We start from the raw sequence: 20,987 nt of genomic DNA, 5'->3' as shown, positions 1-20,987 counted from the left end.
TATCTCTACCTGTCCTAACTCCTTCGTAGTTCTTTCTTTAACTACAGCAGTGGATGTAGTATCGACTAGGCTGTTCTGTCGTTACGTTGGTACAGCACCCACTAAACATTTTTTTGTACTAATCCTTATATATACATTATCTATAAGTACTATGTATGTGTATATATTTAGCTAGGGGTTAGGATATATTTAGCTAATAGGAATAAGACTGCAAAGTCAACATCAAATAGGGTTGCAGGACTAATGACCTTCCTTATAGGCCGATGGCCGTAAAACCCTTATAACAATAGAAAAACAAAACAGTACTACCCCTCCACATAAGCCACACGCACGGTGAGTGTATGTTGTGGTCTTAGAATTATCTTTAACACACGAAGAAGGTGTTAAAGATTTTTCCGTTGGTGAACTTAGTAGCTTATGTTGACGGCTTTAATGACCCTGGCAGTTTGATAGGCGAAAGCCCAAACGGCCAATCAACCTACCTACCGTTTCTAGATATTTTTTGTTGTGGACGGTTCATCTAGGAAGGATTTTTGTAGTAAGATGGTCTTGATAGTAAGACTAGAGAAGGATGACAAAAGGGAGTTTAGAGATGTATGAAGCAACATAGATTACAATACTAGCTAGAACCAAATGGAAACATGTGAGAGACTGGACGTGTCTGCCTAAGTAGGTTGGTCGATATCGTAACAGCAAAGACTAGTCTTATCACTGAAATTATATAACGTAATTACATAATTACCCTCATAATCATTCCAGACATATTTTAATCCATGCTCATTCTCCTTACTCGTCACGCCAAGGACAGAGTTTGATATTACTGAACACTGAATAATGTCATTCATTCCGGTATGAAATAATGTATTCATTCAAACCTCTGAACTGGGAGGGCTTTTCGAATCGTCATTAGGTTATCATTTCTCTGGGACTCCCTCATTAGGTAACCGAGGGGCATTGTTTGATTGCATACGAGTCATTAATATGATCATATATATCATCTATCACGTTTTAACCCCCTTAGATAACTATAAATAGCTCATTAACTGTTTACAGCGGCAAATATTTGAACGCCACTTTTAAACTAACTTTTAACAGGAAAAAGATTTATTGGTGTACGCGCTTTTAATGTTCTGTGCTTAATATGCTTTAAATATGTGGGTGTAGGTGTCTATGGGTTAGTGGGTGTTGATGCGTAGGTAGTTGAGTGTTTTGTAGGTGATGTGTAGGTTTTGAGTCTTTGGAGGTACTTGTGTACAAGAATGGAGTGTTTTGTAGGTGTCTGTGCGAAGGATGCGGGTGTTGGCACGTGAGGACAGTGTTTTGCAGGTGTTGATGTGTAGGCATTAGATGTTTTGTAGGGATGCTGTTGTCGTTTGTGTGCTATGGTGTACAGGAGATAACGTTTTTCTGCTGACCTGTGAATGTTTTGTGTATTTATGGAGGGGGAGGGAAGGCTAGCGGTGGCTGGAGTGCGCTGTGGGGATCTAGGGTGACGGCGAGTGTGGTGTGTGAATGTGTTCGAGTGTGTGTGTGTGTGTGTGTGTGAGTGAGTGAAGAAGGAGGTACTGAGTGGCAGAGGCTGTTGCGTGAATGCGTGCGTCGGTAGGGATGCTGGTGGCACCTAGGAATGTGTTAAAGTGTATTTGTAAAGTGCGCTGAGGTGTATAGTGGAGGGGACCAGGTATGGTGGTCGCTGGGAAAGTGTGTGTTTGAAGTGTCTTGAGCGTGGTGGGTCCGAGGTGGTGTGTGTGTGTGTGTGTGTGTGTGTGTGTGTGGAGTGTGTATGGTGGCGGGGACTGGGCTGGCGGCAGCGGCTGCGCGGGGCATTGATCGCGGGAGCGGAGCAGCGAGACAGCCCTCACTCACTCAGTCCTATCTGGCCCGTGTTTCCGATCCCTCATGCCCGCCGCTCCTTAGTTTATTAGTGCTCCTATCACGCCCGTGATCGTTACCGCACGCCCACACCGCCGCCTCCCGCGCCACCAGGTAAGAGAATGGGTGATACTGGCGCGTGGGGCCAGGCCCTAAACCGAGGATGTTAGCTGGGGAAGCAGACACCCCGGTTTCTTCGTGCCGTCTTCCCCGTGTATCTGTCGACTGGTTCCTGCGCAGTGTGCGCTTGTCCCCGGCCCTGAGAGGGGCAACCCCCGCGTGTCTCCGCTCCTACGCCACTCTCCAACATCACCAACACTCCTCCAACACTACTCCATCAACGAAACTGGTACGGAGTTTGTCTGTGGTGTGTCCCCCTCCTGCCTGCCTACCCAGTGTACCCGCTCCGCGCAGGCCAGCCATGTCACCTCTCGTGTGGTACTCCTGCCTCCTTCACTGCCTCCTGACCTGTTGTATCCCCCTAGTCAGCCCTCATGTTGCCTCCTGGCCACGACCTCCCTCCTCATTGATGTACCTGTGCACCGTACACGTCCCGTGCCGTAGCCCACACTCCAGACTGTTTTCCTGTGAACCATCGCCATGCCCCTATTCCCCCTCTCGTTATCTACAGATCCACCACCACCTCCCATGACCTGCCATGACCCGGGCGCCTTCATGTTACCTCGGCTGCCACCTGGTTCTCGGAGCATACTGACCTCATCTCCATCAACGTAATTCGTTACCATCTACCTACATCAACGCCCTCCTCATTCACCCGCCACCCTCAACACTGCATCATCCTCTACTCCTTATCTCCACCTCGGATCCATCGTAATAAGGCACCTCGCTTCAACACTTAAGTCATCATTGTTATTCATCATTATCATCAACCAATTGGCCCTTCCCCTCTGAGGGGCTCCACACTTGTTTCTGTCCCCCTGAGGGGTTCCAAACCTGCATCTGTCTCTCTAAGTGGCTCCACACCTGCTTCTGTCCCTCCGAAGGGCTCCACACCTGCTGCTGTTCCTGTGATGGGCTTCACACCTGCTTCTGTGCCTCCAAGAGGTTCCACACCTGTTATTAGTCCTCCGGTGGGTTCCACATCAATTTTGTCCCTCTAAGGGGCTCTACACCTGCTCCTGTCCCTCCTAAGGGCTCCACACCTGCCCTTACCCCTCCGAGGGGCTCCACATCTGATTTTGTCCCACCAAGGAGCTCCACACCTGCTACTGCCCCTCCGAGAGCTCCACACCTGCTCCTCTTACTGACCGCTGCACCAAAGCTGGGGTTCTCCCCAGCTCCTGGGGCTATGTTGCCTCCTCGAACGTGAGTTACATGGCGGCTTCACACATGAGTCAGCTGGCTACCTCACACATGAGTCAGCTGGCTACCTCACACATGAGTCAGCTGGCTACCTCACACATGAGTCAGCAGGTAGCCTCACACATGAGTCAGCTGACCACCTCACGCATGAGTCAGCAGGCAACCTCACACATGAGTCAACTGTTGAACTCACACTTGGGTCAGCTGATGATGACCTTACACACGAGTCAGCTGGTGACCTCTCACTTGAGTCAGCTGTGATGACCTTACACACGAGTCAGCTGTGATGACCTTACACACGAGTCAGCTGTTGACTGGGTTGCACCACTTCACCTTCTTTGTTTTTCCTCATTGATCTGAACACGACCACTTGCCTTATGGCGCCTCTCTGTACCCTCGCTGAGGTGAATGCATTGCCTTCGCTTCCCGCTGGGTTATCACACCTTCATCCTTCCTTCAGTGACATGCTGTGTCCTCCAAATTCCTTCATTGTTATCCTACTACAGCTGTTTTTTTCCTGTAGCCAAGATCCTGAACGGCTCCATCCTCTGAGTGTTGTTGTATACGCTCAGTCCGTCGTGCCTGAGGTACCGCATCCATCACTGGGCGGGGACTGGGTAAGGGACTGGATCTACATCAGGTGTGTAGCGGTGAACAACTTCGTAATGTCTTCAAATCCCCTAAGAAGGGTTTCACTGAATTTGAATTCTCCACGTTGTTTCTTTCTCTAATTGAGAATCTTTATATATCCATATATATATATATATATATATATATATATATATATATATATATATATATATATATATATATATATATATATATATATATATATATATATATATATGATCACATTAGACCGTGATGAGAGTTATGATGGTGTAGATCTTAAAAATCGAGTTATTCTATACCTTTCTGCTGATTATGCCACCCGCAACGTCATTGAATTTGTCTTAATTGCTAATACTAAGAACTTTAATTTGTCCCCAGGAAATGTTGAAGCCCATCCTATCATTAACCAAATCGTTATGAGAGAATTGACAAAAAACGAAACTATAAGAAAAGTGGCCCCTGATACACCTAGCTATCCAGATCAACCCCCGCCACCTAACCCTCCTTAACCATTCTCCCTCTTACGGTTACTATCGGTCAGGCAGCTGTGTTGTCTAGTTTGGTAGACGCCAGACAGTAGTTCTCTTGTGATGTTGAGATTTAAAAGACTATATGAAGTATTGGCACCTGATGAGGTGGATTGTCTCCACGAAACATGTCGTGCCATATTATAGAAAACTTACACATCACATGAAATTATATGAACTACTGAAATGCGATTTCACCTTTATATATATATATATATATATATATATATATATATATATATATATATATATATATATATATATATATATATATATATATTGAACACAGGGAGGAAACAGCAGTGGCAATAGGAGCCTACCTTAAGCTCCTCTGATTTTCCATGGAGTAACAGGCAAGTTACAATGTCTTTGTAAACATAATATATAAACCTATTCAGTAAATCCCTTGTATTCTGAACCTACCGTCTCTCATACTGCGGTACAGGATCCAGCAACTCCTCCCTGTGAGGTACAGGGTCCAACGCCTTCCCCCCAACTGAGGTCCAGCATCTCTCCCTCTCTGAGGTACAGGGTCCACCACCTCCACCCCACTGAGGTGCATGGTCCACCACACCTCCCCCTACTGAGGTGCATGGTCCAACACCTCCCACTGAGGTACAGGGTCAAGCATCTCCTCCCCTCTGAGTTACAGGATCCAACACCTTCCCCCACTGAGGTACAGAGTCCAGAATCTCCTCCCTCCGAGGAACAGGGTGCAACACCTCCCCCCCGACGCCCCTTCCCCCCACTCAGGTATAGGGTCCACCCTGTACCTCCTTGGGGGGTTTGATACTGGACCTTGTACCACAGTGGGGGGGTTGATGCTGGACCCTGTACCACAGTCGGGGGTTGTTACAGTACCCTGTACCACAGTGGGTGAAGACATTAGCTCATATATCTCAGATAAGCAAAATGTTAGCGCTATTCCCCCATAGGGAAGATGCTAGCGCTATTACCCCCACTGGGAAGATGCTGTAACTAGTATCTCACTAGGAAGATGCTAACGCTAGTACCTCAGTGGGAAGAAACTACCACTGGTCCTCCACTGGGAAAGTAATTCCAGTTCCAGTTCTTCAGCAGGACAAGCCAATGGAGGAAGGTGGATAGCCCAGCGCTACAAGGAACATTTCCCATGAGATACTTGGGCCAGCATTCTTCCCCGTACCTACCTGAGGCAGTGTACCAACCTAAGGCACTAGTCATTGTTCCATCGTTCCTGTGTCCAGTATGAGCATCACCTGGGTTTGTCTCTCTCATTATTGTGTAGCCTGGGATATCTAGCCGTTCTCAGGCCCCACTGTGGTGAGGTGATATATCACATGGTGTGTTATGGTGATATACCATATGATTTCATGATACAGCTGTGTGTGTGTGTGTGTGTGTGTGTGTGTGTGTGTGTGTGTGATGGGGTGTGGTGGGGAGGTGGAGATGCGGTCATCATACCCACCATGAGTAATGAGTGTCTATGAATAATGGATATCCGTAAATGATGGGTATCCTCGAATCTAATGCTGAGCCATGATGGCAGCTGGATCCTCTGTAAACATATAGCCTCAAGGAACATGCTATTAATCTATTCAACAACGCACGGACCCCACCGAGGAAAATGGGACAAGAAAGCGTATTAAAATCCCAAACCTTACTGTATATGTTTGTAGAAATTCGCTGTTATATAACCCAACGTTCTTCCAAGGAGCCTGGCCTGTAAGAAATAAATAAAGGCCAAAGTTTATATCAGGCGAGACGAAAATAAAAAGAGAAGAAAAAATGGAACCGCTATTTGGAAGGCAAATGTGGTGGTCATTTTAGAGCTCCAAATTGTGCTGAGCGAGCGAACGGGCATGGATGAACCCGATGACCCTGGGCGTCGCGTTGCTAAGTCGTTGCTGTGGTCGTTTTTTTCATCACCTGTGAAATCTAAAGTTTCAGATGACACGGCTTACCCTGATCGTACACAACCACTGTTTCGTACACACATATTTTTTTCTCTTCTTTTGCGCCAGAGATGTTGCAGCGAATCCTGTCTGACCTGCCCTCAACACGTCGGGTCAGTCAGTCTAATATCCCTCCACCTACAGCTTTGGCTCACATGTCCCTATCCTTCCAGCGATGGCTCAGCTGTCCCTAACCTTCCAGTGTTGGCTCGCCTATCCCTAACCTTCCCGTCCCTAACCATTTAGAGCCGCCTCGTCTTGCTTTCTCTTGCGGCTGATTTTTTTTTTCGTAATTTTCATATCGAGTGACCTTAAAGACTTTGGATAATTATGCATACAATTTCTACAATGATTTTCATATGAGATGGATGAAATGTCAGAAGCGGCCGTATGTTCCTTGTCTTTTTTGGATATATTTTCATAGAATTTTGGACTTGCGGCCGAGCATGGTCTTTTTTGTCTGTTTAATGCCTCTTCTGCTGATAGTTATGTATTCATTTTTATTAGTCTATTTGATATTTACATAAATTACAGTAACTAATTGAAGTAACGTTGATTGCCCCGTGTTCTTGAAGTCAAGTCTTGCAAGGGATCGCGAAAACGGTCAAAGAAAACGTGCGTCTCCATCAATACTTGCTCACGACCGATTCCTTGTCTTTCTATTTTTGTCATATATTCCTAGACTTTCGCTATACTGTGCAAGGCTGAACTGGTAGTAAGAGATAAAGATGTAAACATATTTTCTTGATTGGTTATCAGAGGGATTGGTGTTTAGTTCAAAGATTTGAGAGGGATTTTTTGCATGGATCTTGAGAGTGGTGTGGCGAAGGAAGAATTCGAGAGAATATGAAAAGTAATACCTTCTAGGGCGTAACTTTGATGTTCCTGTGTTTGTTCATCAAATCCACGTTATCGTGGTAAAATGGTATACATATGGGTATACATAAAAACTGTAGTTCATAAGTTTAGTATGTAATTGATCAGAACGATGTATCATGTTCTGTGATGTAAATTTTGTAGACTGCACAATTGACAAGCAGATTAAGTGGTATAGACTAATGACTTCCAAGCTGTTGACAGCCATTGAATCAATCATTAATACCCATTACACAGAAAGGTTAACCTACAATGTTTACCACTCGTAAAATTAATGCTATTACGGATTTTAAAAGTAATTAGAAATAATCTTCGAAGATTGAGGCCTGCATTTTTTTTTTTCTTTGAGGGGCGGAGAGGGCTTTAGGCCTAAGAACTCCCAAGCTCATTAAGCTATCACCGTCGTTATATCCAACTGAAAAATATTAAACACCCGCTTCTGCTGTTCAAAATTATTTTACGACCATACTCGCTCTCTCTGCATTATATGGCCCTTGTCTTAAAGGATAACCAGTATGTATTAAACAATTGAGAGGTGATAGCGGGTCATCCTAAAATTCTAGAACATATCTATTGTTATATCTAGGATTAAAAGCCTAAGTAATTGAGACAAAGAGAATATGAGAGTACAAACATGAGTGCAGACATGACCAAGAGTGCGATCGTCTGCGTGCGTGTGAGATAGGAACTGCTGTGACTGCGTGGAAGTGTGGAGCTGTGTAGAGGCGGAAGTATGGCTCTGCAAGGGAGGATGAGCGCAAAAGGGAACGTAGGTAAGAAGGAGTATGTGATACGGAACGTTAGTGGAGGCGCGAGGGGGAACGGAAGTGGTAATATGCGAAGGAACGTAAACGCAGCCGCGAGAGTGACAAGTTTATCAGGAAGGCAAAAGTTTTTCTACGAGTGTATGCCATCTGTCTTGCGCGTCCAGAAGACATTCCCAATTACGCGAAGCAATTTGTTTATATTGGCGTTTGAGTGCAGCATTAGGCCCCACGGGCTCTTATGATAAACGAGCCGTTGATCAGATGACAACTTCATTGGCTGTGTTACTTCTCAGACAAACAATGGCCCAGAGAAACCAAGAAAAAGGTCTCTGTACATGGTACGTAAAGTAAATTAATTGTACCAGCAAAGTTATGTAAATCCGTTTTGTAATATTAGAAACATTCAAAGTAGAGTATTCATCAACGTCATGAATTACTTGAAAAAAATACCGTAAAATAAAAAAAATATCTTCACTTTTTTCTTTTGTTTTTTTCGTCTCTCTTTTGCCTGGCATTGTTCAGGTGGAACCTAGACAACGTAGTTCCCGCCTCCGCTGGAGTCGATATCCTGCATTTATCCCGGGTCTCTGCCTCACTTCCCCTCCAGTGTTCTCGGACCTTAATACCCGGACACAGACACTCCGCCGGAAAACGGAGCTGTCATCACGGGACCGGGAAGAATATTAGCCTGGAGGCTCGTCATTTCATAATGGCGGGAAATGAAGTGCTGCGCATGTGTCATACCCGATAGTGTGAAGTTTGTTGGTCTTGCCTGGATAAGGATATTTCATTCTCATATATAATACATCTGTCGTAAAATCATAGTTCAAAGTGGATCTCCTTGCCTCAGTGCGTAGGGATATTCTAACAGGAGTGGGAGTAAGTAGTCAATTTTAACTCCAAAACTGAAAAATATAAGTAAAACTTCACAACGCGTCCTTCCTTTGTGTAATTTTAGGTTCTTGGTAGTTATGTATCTGGGCGAACCTCGTCTTTTTCGCTGTGTGTGTGTGTGTGTGTGTGTGTGTGTGTGTGTGTGTGTGTGTATGTCAACCAAGCCTGACAGAGGCTCTTGTTAAAGATAACCTTTTCTTGGGTGTGCCATTATTGGCACTGGTCAGACACTGTGTAACTGCAGTGTGTTGGAGTTTCAGGTGAATGTGTGTGTTTGTGTAAGATGTCATGTGTGTGTGATGATGTATTCTTTGTCATTTTGCTTTAAGGTTTTCATTTATTCATAATGGTAAATCATACAAAATGGTGTGAGGTCTTCAGAAAAAAAAATATCTGAAGGATAGGTTATCCTATTTCAAGGAAGGGGTAACTATAGTTCCAATGATCAAAATGGCCAAAACAATAATAATAAAGAAAATATATATATATATATATATATATATATATATATATATATATATATATATATATATATATATATAGCTGTACGCCTGCTCTACTGTTGTACAGGAGAATTTATGTTTTGGATATATACTACTTTAGGTTAGAGAATAATATATACACTACATTATTCAAGTGAATATTATATTCACCTCTGAGGAGGTTAGACTTACCATCCCCTCTTTTCTATCCAGTTTTCTGTATTCGAGACCAGAGATCAGTTCTCCGGGGCTACATCTGCAATGATTTTACAACTGTAAATACATTATAGTAATACACTAACTTGGATTGTTTTATGATATAGGATTGTAAGTGTGAATTTCTTGCAACCTTCCCACCTAATTATGATACTTCAAATTTGTCCATGACCGGCCAAGCCACAACGCGGAAAAGGCTCTAACCTCTCTCTCTCTCTCTCTCTCTCTCTCTCTCTCTCTCTCTCTCTCTCTCTCTCTCTCTCTCTCTCTCTCTCTCTCTCTCTCCAGCTTCACTGTATACATCCAACTCCATAACGCATGAAGTCACAAGCCTCAACATTGAGAGAGATTTTGAACTGAAATGCCTCTGCCGTGTTAGGTGTTCCAGTATAACAAGGCGTGACCTTTAACCTGACCCATAAGGGTCACATTAAAGGTAACGCCATCATACCGAAAGGTCGTATTGTCGTACTCTAGGGTAGTTATGTCGTGCTCAGGGATCGTGCCATCGTGTTCACAGTGTTAGAGTCAAGGTCACAGGTATATTCTGTATGTCATGGGTGTTGACAGTAGTAAAACATTTCATGTTTTGTCCTTAGAGTTTTATTTGGGTGTTTGTTTTTGTTTTAAGTATGGTACTTGGCACCATAGACCGTGGGTCGAGGCCTTGATCATGTGCAGTTAAGTGTTGTTTCATTGTCGTATTCAGGGCAGTCCAACCCAGTCATAAGTAACACTGATTTGCTAATGATGCTGTGTTTCTTGTTATAACTCCAGAACTAGATGTCAATATGTATTCATTCCCATACTACTTCATATTTCCCCCCCCCCCCCCCCCCCCGTTAATATTTGATATGCAGAGAGATATCTGTCGAGCTGAATATGTGTCATGTAAATCATAAGTTCAGCTAAATCATCTGGTCTGCCCTCGTTGTCTGACCTGATCCACGAGTCTGCCATGCTCCCTGAATGCACTCGCAAGTCAAAATAAAACAATGAATCCTAGACGTGTTTGTGTTTCAAATTCTTTTGTTGTTGTTGGCGGCGCACAGACGATGCCAACCAGCGCTCGCACTCCGTCCTTACGGAGCAAACTGACGTGTGATGAGAGAATGACATCCCACTATATCACAGAACAAACTAGAATGCTGATAGTTGTTCTCTGCATGTCCACGCTCTTTACAGCCGTCAACTGGCCATTTAGATTTTATAAGCAAACATTTGATAACAGTTTACTCTCAGATATTTACAATCCAACGGATGAAATTAGTGTTTTGGACATAACAATTTCGACTTCGTAAACGTTAAGAATGTTCAAACAGATCTTAAACTACAACAGAAAAGAGTGATGCCTCGTAAGGCTGGCCGACACTTAGGTTTTTACCAAGAATTAGGTAAATCATACTAGAGGATGAACTGTTGTCAGGAGCCGGTGCCAGTAGATGCAGGAGACGAGGACTTAAAATGCTCAGCATTGCATTCGTTTTTTTTTTTTATCAAAAATCGCCATCAATTTCCCACCTTCGACATGCCCTAAACTCCCTCAATAAACTCAGGTCACGTCACCCTCCACAAACGCCATCTTCGGTGCAAAACATCGTTATAACCTTTATTTTCACCGCATCTTCGATACCACTAACCTTAACTTGACATTTACCAGCGAAGTTACGGGGCCATCTGCACTACACCCTCATCTTCACTACACCCTTGACACTTAATGGCCTTTAACCTGACTCATATGAGATTCGAGGCAGCTTGTAAAGCATCTTATGGTCCCATCAGTGTACGGTATGTAGATATGAGTGTCTTACGTAGTGAACGATTACAGCTTTCGAAATCCGAATTTGGATTCTAAGGAGTCAGAAAAAAAAAGAACCTTGTCTCGACTGGCAACAAATCAGACAGCAACTAGATTGCTATGTGGCCTTTTTCTCTCTGTTTTCCAGGTGTTACCTCGCTGGCTCAGGGGGGTGGCGATGCTGTTTCCTGTGGGGAGGGGTGGTGTCGGGAATGGATGAAGGCAAGCGAGTTTGAATCGACCCTGGTGTAAGATCCTCATGAGAACAGGAGAGACAAGAGATGGCTTTCATGACCTTTGAAATTCTTATTCATTAAATAGTCTGGTTAATATCACTGCTTACGCCATCATCGACCTTGATATAGAACCAATTCCTTGAGCTCGGCGGTACATCCATTAAGTATGATAGCCTGACCTTTGACCTGCCCCGTCTACAAATAAAGGTCATTAGGTCAAGTACAAGGCCAGAACATCGTACCCAAGGATTATAACCGTCGTGCTTAAGGATCGTCCAGTCATGTCGTGTTCAAGGGTACTTCGTAAACTTTAACCAGGAAATGGCAAAACTTAGGTGATTGTGGTTGAACTGTTTCTCGTCAGCTTGACCAGTACAGCACCCGGCGTCTAGCTGCTCTCACCCAACCACCCAACCTAGAGAGAAATTTATGACTGACCCCCATATCCCAGCTCACACACACACACACACACACACACACACACACAGGCGCTTTGGAACACACTTGTAGCCCCACTCCCATGTTCATTCCACGAAGACGGAGGCAGTGTTTGTGGCAGCAAAGGAAACTAGACCTTCTAAATGACTCGAAATTACTGTTCAAGCCTCGGTATATCCGGTTCAAGACTTCTAAATTTGCCCCAACGTTGTCGCAAATTCGTCCCATCGATGTTGTCCGTGTTTCAGAGTTTCAGAACCAGAATCCTTATGCTGAGACACCGAAACGTGCTTCAAAGTTGTCGACTTGCACCCAGAAACCCAAACCTTCAATCGAGCCCACACTCAACACTTCTTGTCTAGTTAGATTCCTATCAGAACCATTTTATTCCCTCCATGACCCGGGACCACTAGATTTTTTCCTTGAACCCAGCGACTTCCCCTCAGAGAGCTGCTACATTGATCCCAAAGCACCGGTTGAATTTGCTCCCAGAGTACATATCGTCCCCGAGAGATTAACAATTTCCTCTGGAAATTCCATCTTCCTCTTTCTGATGCATTACTTAACACTGGTAGGACGTGTATATGTGCATTACCTACGCCATTTTCAAGACACGCAACGATTATTCTGTATATAGTCTAAGGGTTATCAAAAACCTTAGAACTGCAGAAGTGAATTCTTAACCTGAAACCGGGGATGCATAACCCCAGAGTTGGGAGTAACGAGCTCTTCCTCTGGACCAATCTTGCCTTCCCCGAACTTGGCATCCCTCAATGATGGCCGCCCTAATTCGTCGTCTGCTCCCTCCAGCGGATGTAAATTGTGGCGCTACTCCTGCCATCTGTTGATCATATTTCCAACCTTCCAGATGTGACGATGTCGAACGAAGACTATGAACGCGTACCAGCAAGAAGAGGGTTGCTGTTGGAATATCTGAGTACTGTATTTTACGTCAATACACAAACAAATCGATAAATAGACACATTGCGCTGGCTTATATAACTTGGTTAATCATGATTAGATTATTGTAAACTAGAATTATTGAGTTATTTTCACGGGCAGTTTGCAGAGTAGAGTACGTTATGATTACCCGGAATATTAATGATTAGAACTTTAAGAACTGTAAGAGAATATTCTAAGGGTCTTTCCTGAGGACACACACACACACACACACACACACACACCGTTCTACGGTGCAAATTAACTCATTATTTGCTTTCGGTTCGCATTAGAAACTACTTCGTTAGTAATTAGTCTCACCTAAGATTATGTCGGGAGCTTAGTGTACGCGAGGGAATTAAATTGTGAAAATTCAGGGTAATAATGAGATCGGACATTTTTGTACACGGCAGCATAACCAGAGTCCTGACCCTGATCTACCGACTTCCATTACATGACAAACAAGGCTCTTTGTTAAGTCTGACCTCCGCGAGGTCAAGCCATTATTGAGGACCTGTTATACATGAGTAAACAGACAGACGTAATGTATTACAAAGAGAGAGACAGAAGAACGGAACCTATTGTACGCAGTCAGACATTTCGAATGAAAGACGTAAAGACACACACACACGCACACACACACACACACACACACACACACATGCCTACAGACAGATCAACAAAAAGACAGACATTCACAAGGATAATCGGTTAGACAGATCGGACAGACCAACAGAGACGGAATAATGATACCCATCTTCCTGTCCACTGAGGCCTAGAGTCAATCTTCTTGTTATTTTTATTAGAAATAATTTTCCTTACTCTCTTCCACTTTATTTCTGTTCCTTTCCAACATGTTTCCTCATTTGTTTATATCTATCCCCATGGGAGTTTAACGTTACTAGCCTTGCCAGACTGGTCGCGTCAGGGAAGAGTATTAAGTTTAAGGCAGTTTTAAGTGTACCATGACCACTACTAATATCAATACTCTTTCACTTTTAGAGTTCACTTAGGCTTTCGCGCTAGAAACTATTATGATCTGAACAATGTGAAATTCATATCATTATACATGACTACATTTTTTTTAACTATATATCTATGTCAACCTTTGCTTTTGTTCTAATGGTAGTCATCTTTGAAAGTCCTTAGCATAAATGATGGTATGAATTTTCACACGTAACAATTAACTTTTAGTAAATAAAACGGTATATAAACGGACCCTTATTTTCAAAATTTAATTTCTCGAAAGTTATGTTTGATCCAACCTAAGTAGATGGGAATGGTGTTCATGATAAAAGGATTAGATATATGAATAGATAGATAGAAAGATAAATAAATAGATGGACAGAAGCTTGCCTGGCGTCGTTCAGCGGAGGAATGTCTGTGCTCGCTGGAGACCTATATACCACAGGGAAGTGAAGGTATCTGTCTAAAAGATTCTGTGGTCCTAACATGGCTAGGTGAGCCACCTGCGTTTTGGCCGCCAACAGGACTCGTGTCTGTTGTTAAATTCGCCAGGTCTCCATCTGGTGTGGCTGCTTGTATAATAATTCCCGAGCCTCTAAATGAACTAGCGACGTAGCCTCTACAACTCTTTTTATATACTATTGGGCAAGCGAAGGGGCCTCTTGAGACGCGTTTTCTATGCTGCTGGGCAAGCGATAGAGCCAATGGGATGCGTTTCCTTCGCTGCCGCCGGGCGAACGATGGAGCCTCTGAGACTCCGTTTTCTACGCTACTGGGCAAGCGATATAGCTTCGGAGACTCGTTATTAGGGTACTATAAATGTGACGGGGACTTCAAGACTCGTTTTATGTGATGTCAGGCAAGTGAAGGAGCCAATCAAATCACGAGCAGGGAAGAGTAGCCAAGTCTTCTCATTCTCGCTGAATTTGAAAAAAAAAAAAATATCAAAAATCTACGATCATGTCAGTGTTTCACACATATAGGTTTTGTGTTCATAGTAAAAATCTAGTCTGAGATTTCAGTATTCTAAGTAAACTGTCATGAATTTTGCCAATTATTCAAGTGCAATATAAGTAGAGAGAGTATGTGGCCTTTGCATTCTCTTGAACAACAGAAGAGGCCGTTGAAGTTTTGGTTTTAGAGATTTTTCGATTGGTGGTTATAACTCGACCAGATGACTCTGGTCGAAAGCCCAAATAAAATCAACTGCCCATCCTACGCCAGCATTTATCACAAACCAAGAAACAAAATGAAATGTGACATAATTATTCTGTAAAGACGTTATCGTACTCGTTTTCCTTAGGAACCTGTGCCCTTTATCAAAATTCATTATGTTTTATATCAATTTAGAATTTCTTATCATAAGGATGTTTTAATTTCGGTAGTTAACATCACCCAGTTAACTGGTACTCATTACTGTGCATTATTGTTTTCTTAAATATTCGTCTACAGTGAAAAAGTAATTGTAAAGAGAATGTTTTATTGATGGACGTTTAAAATATCATACATTTCAAGTTTTACTAAGCTAAGACTATTAATAAGGCACGCTAAAAATAGACGGAAGTGAAATGATAAGTAAATTACTCTCGGTGGCGAGTCTGATGGATGGCCAGATAGTTAGGAGTCTAATTACACGAATCTGGTTCTGGGAAAAATAACAGAAGATAGTTTTGTTAAATGATTGTAATTAAGATACCATTTAGGCGAATCAAAGCACGATTGATGAAAAGAAGTCGAGTGACAATTTGTTTTCATACATGAGCTGTGGAGCGTTTGTCAGGATGCTGTACATTCCGGCTATGTGGGTAGAATTAATCAACATTTTATCGAATATTTCCTACCTTGATTCCGGGTTAATTGCGTCCTCCTCTGTCCGTCTGCCATACCTATACAGTGTAGGACATCAAGTTCATTGTGGTATACAGATGTCAATTATGACCTTGCCTTTGCTGTGCTTTATTTACAGGGTCAGAAGACCTGTCCAAGGCTACGTGTTCTAACTATCAGATAAAGAGTAATAAACAAATTCTTAAAGATTAACGGACATTGATCAGCATGATAAAGCTCTGACATGGTAACTTTAATTCATTAAATCATTCCATTCAAATATTAGAATTTGTTTGTATGGACGAGGTAATGCACAAGTCCCTAATATCAGTAATGAAATGAAAATAATGGTGACACTGTATTTATACTGAAAATACGGGAACATCATACGAGGCAAGATGACTATGGTTTGGGTTTGTTTTTTAAAGAAAATCTGCTCTAAAACTTCTTAATTACAAGCAGAACTAATTAATGAACTCACTTTTCTTTAACTGGGAACCTACGAAAGGCCAAATTATCAGTAACTTCGTACTGGATGGGTTGCTTGACGAAAGACCAACACGTTGAATATTTCCTATTGAGCACTTCTCGTGGCGGGCCACTCGAGCCCTTATATATTATACGTTCACTCATGTTCCAATGGAAGTTGTTTTCCGTTACCCAGCTGTGTAAGACTTTCTACCCTACAAAAGCACACTGTTTGAGTTTAGTGTTACATTAGCTCCTTCTTTTTTATATCCTTAAACTTGTGTTGTACTCTGCGCCTCCGAGAAGTCAACAAACTCCTATCAGTTTCCAGCCAGCACACAAGAAAGATATTCATAGCTTAGTATCTACCCACGTCGATATGAGTTTGTGATGTGGAAGTAATCGTGAAATTCAATTAGACATGACAGTAGACTTGGAAAAGTAATGTTACGTTGCTCTATATTGCTCAGGGCTGTGGGTTCTCGTTGAAAAATATGTGGTAGCGAGCATTTAGAGGCTGAGCCATATAACATTCTAAAACAAAACGGAGCTTCAGCAAAATGACGAACAGTAGCTATGTACAATGACAGTTTAACAAGGAAATCAATGAAGGGCTCTTCACAACAACTGATAATGTCTGCTAGGTTACAGTGACTGTTTGTAACACGATACTCACTGCGGATCGACTGTAGTGCAGACGTCCAATCAACTAACTCGTCCCATCTCTTTGAAGGTAAGCGCAGAACTGCTTACATTCACTCCTCAAAGTGTGTCACAGTGGTTGGAGGAACTGATCACTGTGCCGTAGTTATGTATGTTGTTGGGTGTCATGGCAATCAACAAATGAAAATCATATACCTCGAATTCTGGCCATAGAATAAAACGTATAAAGCATATACATTGTATGACGCTCCACCATACTGCTCCACCATCCCGAGCACAACTCTGGACTAACGCCGTAGCTCGGTACCCGTGCACCGAGGTCGGGCGTACGACCAAAAGTTTACGGCTTAACAATATTGTGTACGGTCTTCGTTAAAGAATATTGAAAAATTGTGATTTCTTGTAAGAACTGAATAATTGTCTTTCATATCACGAATTTATGTTTATCTGAACGTCCTGGTAGTGGTTGTTGATCTTATTGACGTGGCTATTGTCCTTGTTTGTTGTGGACATTGACATGAACTTTACATTCAGTCTAAACTGTAGTTCTTAATGCCCAGCTCTTGAGCTTATGATCACCTATACTCAGGCCAGATGATGACCTAATGTGTAGTTTTTTCGGAATACAAAGAAGGTAATGTTGTTCAACATGGTCGTTACTGTAAACTGCTATTTAACTCAACTCTTTTCGTCGCTTCTGCTGTGGGTATCATAACCTGGTGTTTGTAAATACTCAAACCAAAGCTTATCTTTGACCCATTCAAGCAATACGGTACGACCCTTGAAGCACGACCTTTAATGGGTCAGGTCGAAAGTCACACCACCACACCAAGTATTTGTACTAACATGCTCACTAGTTAATATCTATTCTCTCCAAGATATGATATTCTGAAGAATATCTTTTATTCCGAGATTTATTGTTTGAGTCCGACACTGTGGTGTTTACTAATGAGGTTTGAGTGCGGAAGTCAGAGCCGAGTTATACCGGTAAGAGGAAATGTCAGTCTGAGAACATTGTTCCTATAATCTAACGTCTGATGTATTAAGAGAAATTACTAAAGATGGCTTAAGTTTCTTTGGGGTCCTATTACAATATTATTTTGTCAGAGTTTATTTTGGCTTCTTCAGCACTTTCCTTCGACCCGTCCCTTTAGGGTCAGGTCAAAGGTCACTGAATCATACCCAAGGGTTGTACCGTCGTGTTCAGGAGTCGAACCATTGTGCTCAAAAGGGGTTAAGGGGAAAACTCCCATAATTGATGTTGAATTATTGGCCGCCATGTTTGTGTAGGACCTGATGTTACATTACTTCGGTCATCAGTGTTATGTTGTTATATTAAGTAGTTATGATGGTTTATTTCAGAGAGAACATTCGTAAAGGTATCATGTATGCTTCATATGGCGAGGGAAAAGTGGTCTCAGCTGGTCTTTCCTTTGGCTGAAGTCCATTCCATAAAACATTTGACAGTATCAGTGTGTAAGATCAATGAGGAAAAACACGCGATATTCAACGTAAAGATAAATGACAACGAATATCGGAAATATTTAAACTACAGTACCGTCACATAGTCGGAATATCTAGAGATGCATTCAATAATGAATACCGACGGGGATCTTAAAAAGGATAGACCAGAAAAGCAGACGATGGGCGACGTATTGAGTGTAGACTTGTGGTGCCGGGTACTGGTTGGCAGTTCCCTGGCATGGTATGTTGTGGACAGACCAGTGTGTTGTCGACGTCATTTTTATTAATAACGTAACGAATAACCCCGACCCTGGCGATATCTTTGGGGGATGACCTACATCCAGCACCTGTTTCCAGGTGTGATCCCCAGCTGTCTGACGGTCGTATTGATGGACTGTGATGAACACCTGGACCAGGGAGGCGTCCTCCACCACCGCCCGGCGCTCGCTCGCCTCCCCCCCCCCCCCCGTACCCGCCCCAACCACCACCACCACCACTACCCGGCATCCTCCACTAGTGTAGCCTGTCCTCCACCACTGCTTGTTCTCCAACACCACCCGGCCTCCAACACTACCCGTCCCTCACCACTGCCCGGCATTGGGAGAGGGGGGGATATTGATCTTTAGCCTCCCCAGTGTCAGGCTGGGCTCCCCCCCCCCCGTCCCTCCCACCCCTTGCTCGGCCGCAAGCACCACTTCACCATTCTTCTCCAACACTCCACTCGCGCAAGCAACGCACCTCCACCATTCTCTTCCAACATTTTCTGACCCTATTCCAGCCTCCATCATTTTTCTTTACTACTGTCTTGCAAAATAACTTAGATCTCCAAATGCTACCACCCTCCTCCGAGGCGAAATGAACATCCTCCAAAAAGCCATGATCCTCCTTCAAGATGCCATGAGCCTCCTTTAAGATGTTATAAAAATCCCCCAAAGATGCCATGATTCTCCTTCAAGACGCCATGTTCTTTCTTCAACACTCCAAGAATTTCCTACAACACTCCGACTCTCTTTCAGTTTGTCTTTATCATTCCCCAACACAGAATCACCTTTCTCCATCACAGAATTAATACAGCAGACAAGTGCCCTTCTCCAACACTACCATCATTGCCAACACTACAAACAAGACCATTCCTGTCATCAATACCATTACTGCCAAAAGTACCATCGTTGCCAGCACTACTATTCTACTGTCACGCTACCATCACTACCAACACATACAGAAGTTAGAAGAGATGTATGATGGTAGAAAATGTTCAAAAGGTGCGGCACCCTTGGTTGTAAAATTCCCTACCCGCATAGTAAAAATAGGTCATAACACACACACACACACACACACACACACACACACGCACACACAAACATAAAACAAATTATCTCTTTCTTACTTTCTTACTTTGAAACCGTTCCAAAGTAAAGTCAAGCTAATCTTTATGTGTGCATGTACACCTCGTAGCTTCCGGGTAACTCACAGCATTTGCTCTCACACGGCATCATACCACCTCCGCTCCTCCCTGAAAGAGAGCGAAAATTATATGTATCAGACAAAATCTAAAACTAGGGCAGCTCATTTCAGTAACTGCTACAGTTCCGATCCAAGGTGACCTTAGATTTCGATATGGTACTTGTATACATCATATCACATCATATTCACTCGTAGTTCACACTCCTCTGAGTGATAGAAACGTTCCAACTCATCGCTTGACTCAAGCCGAGTTAACAGTAGCTAGCAATGGTAGCTGGGTGAGAAGACAGTCACATCATTATACATCATATTCACTTGTAGTTCACACTCCTCTGAGTGATAGAAACGTTCCAACTCATCGCTTGATTCAAGCCTAGTTAACATACCCAGCAATGGTAGCTGGGTGAGAAGACAGACAATGGTAAACCGCGTCACATTCCCTGGCCTGGCGTACCGCAGGGCAAGCCTCGCTCCCCACTTTGTGTTAAATGGACAATGCCGACCAAGGTATTGGCAGGATTGAAGTTTTAACATTCACCTGAATGCTTTAACGAACATGATTTGGTTCGAACAGTGTTCTGCATGATTTAAAGAACCGGTTTAGTTTTAACAGTCACCTCCATGATTTAACGAGTTGGTTTGATTTTGATATTCTCCCGCATGACTGAACGACAGGGTTTTGTTTTAGCAGTCACATGCATGATTCAACGACAGTGTTTTCTTTCACAGTGGAATTCATACTCTTGGGGTTGAGAGTAGGTCAAAAGTAATTCAGAACAACATATTGTTTCTACAGAAGGATTGAATTCCATCAAGAATGAAATCAAGTGACGACACCGTACAAAGGTAAATCTCAGAGCTGAATCTTAAATACTTTACGAATATAATACGTTTTTCATGAGGAAATCTGAATTAATAGATCCTCTCTGATTTGACAGTAATATGTTTAGTATGTAACTCAACTTTTTCAGAAGTCTCAATACTTTATGGAAAAAAGCTGATAAGAAATTAGCGTAAATGAGATACGTAACGTAGGATAAAACGAGGGAAGTTAGGGGAGGAAAGGTAGATTATGTTTTAAGAAAAGGAGCGTTGGGTAAGAGTTGCTTAGGATGAAAAAAATCTGAATAGAAAAGTAACAATAAAACGTAGCTTGGGATATAAAGTACTTTAAAGTGAACGCATCTTAGTTGAAAAGTAGCTTAGGATGAAAGATAGTTT

At 42.9% G+C, this 20,987-nt stretch overlaps 1 protein-coding gene across 3 annotated transcripts in view; it reads left to right on the top strand.

Annotated features, from left to right (window-relative positions):
* Positions 1–1,850: 1,850 nt before the first annotated feature.
* Positions 1,851–20,987, top strand: part of RSG7 (Regulator of G-protein signaling 7) — a 143,841-nt gene continuing 124,704 nt past the window's right edge. For 2 of the 3 annotated variants that reach the window (XM_071668531.1, XM_071668529.1), the window contains exon 1: positions 2,083–2,221. The gene's annotated coding sequence lies outside the window, so the exon portion shown is untranslated. Of the gene's footprint in view, positions 1,987–2,082; positions 2,222–20,987 lie in introns of those variants that run through there. The other variant, XM_071668530.1, reaches the window with a different exon arrangement.

Source organism: Panulirus ornatus, chromosome 13, assembly GCF_036320965.1.
Source record: "Panulirus ornatus isolate Po-2019 chromosome 13, ASM3632096v1, whole genome shotgun sequence".
NCBI lineage: Eukaryota > Metazoa > Arthropoda > Malacostraca > Decapoda > Palinuridae > Panulirus > Panulirus ornatus.
The sequence above is the reverse complement of the archived record's forward strand: the minus strand, read 5'-3'. Positions and strand labels throughout refer to the sequence as shown.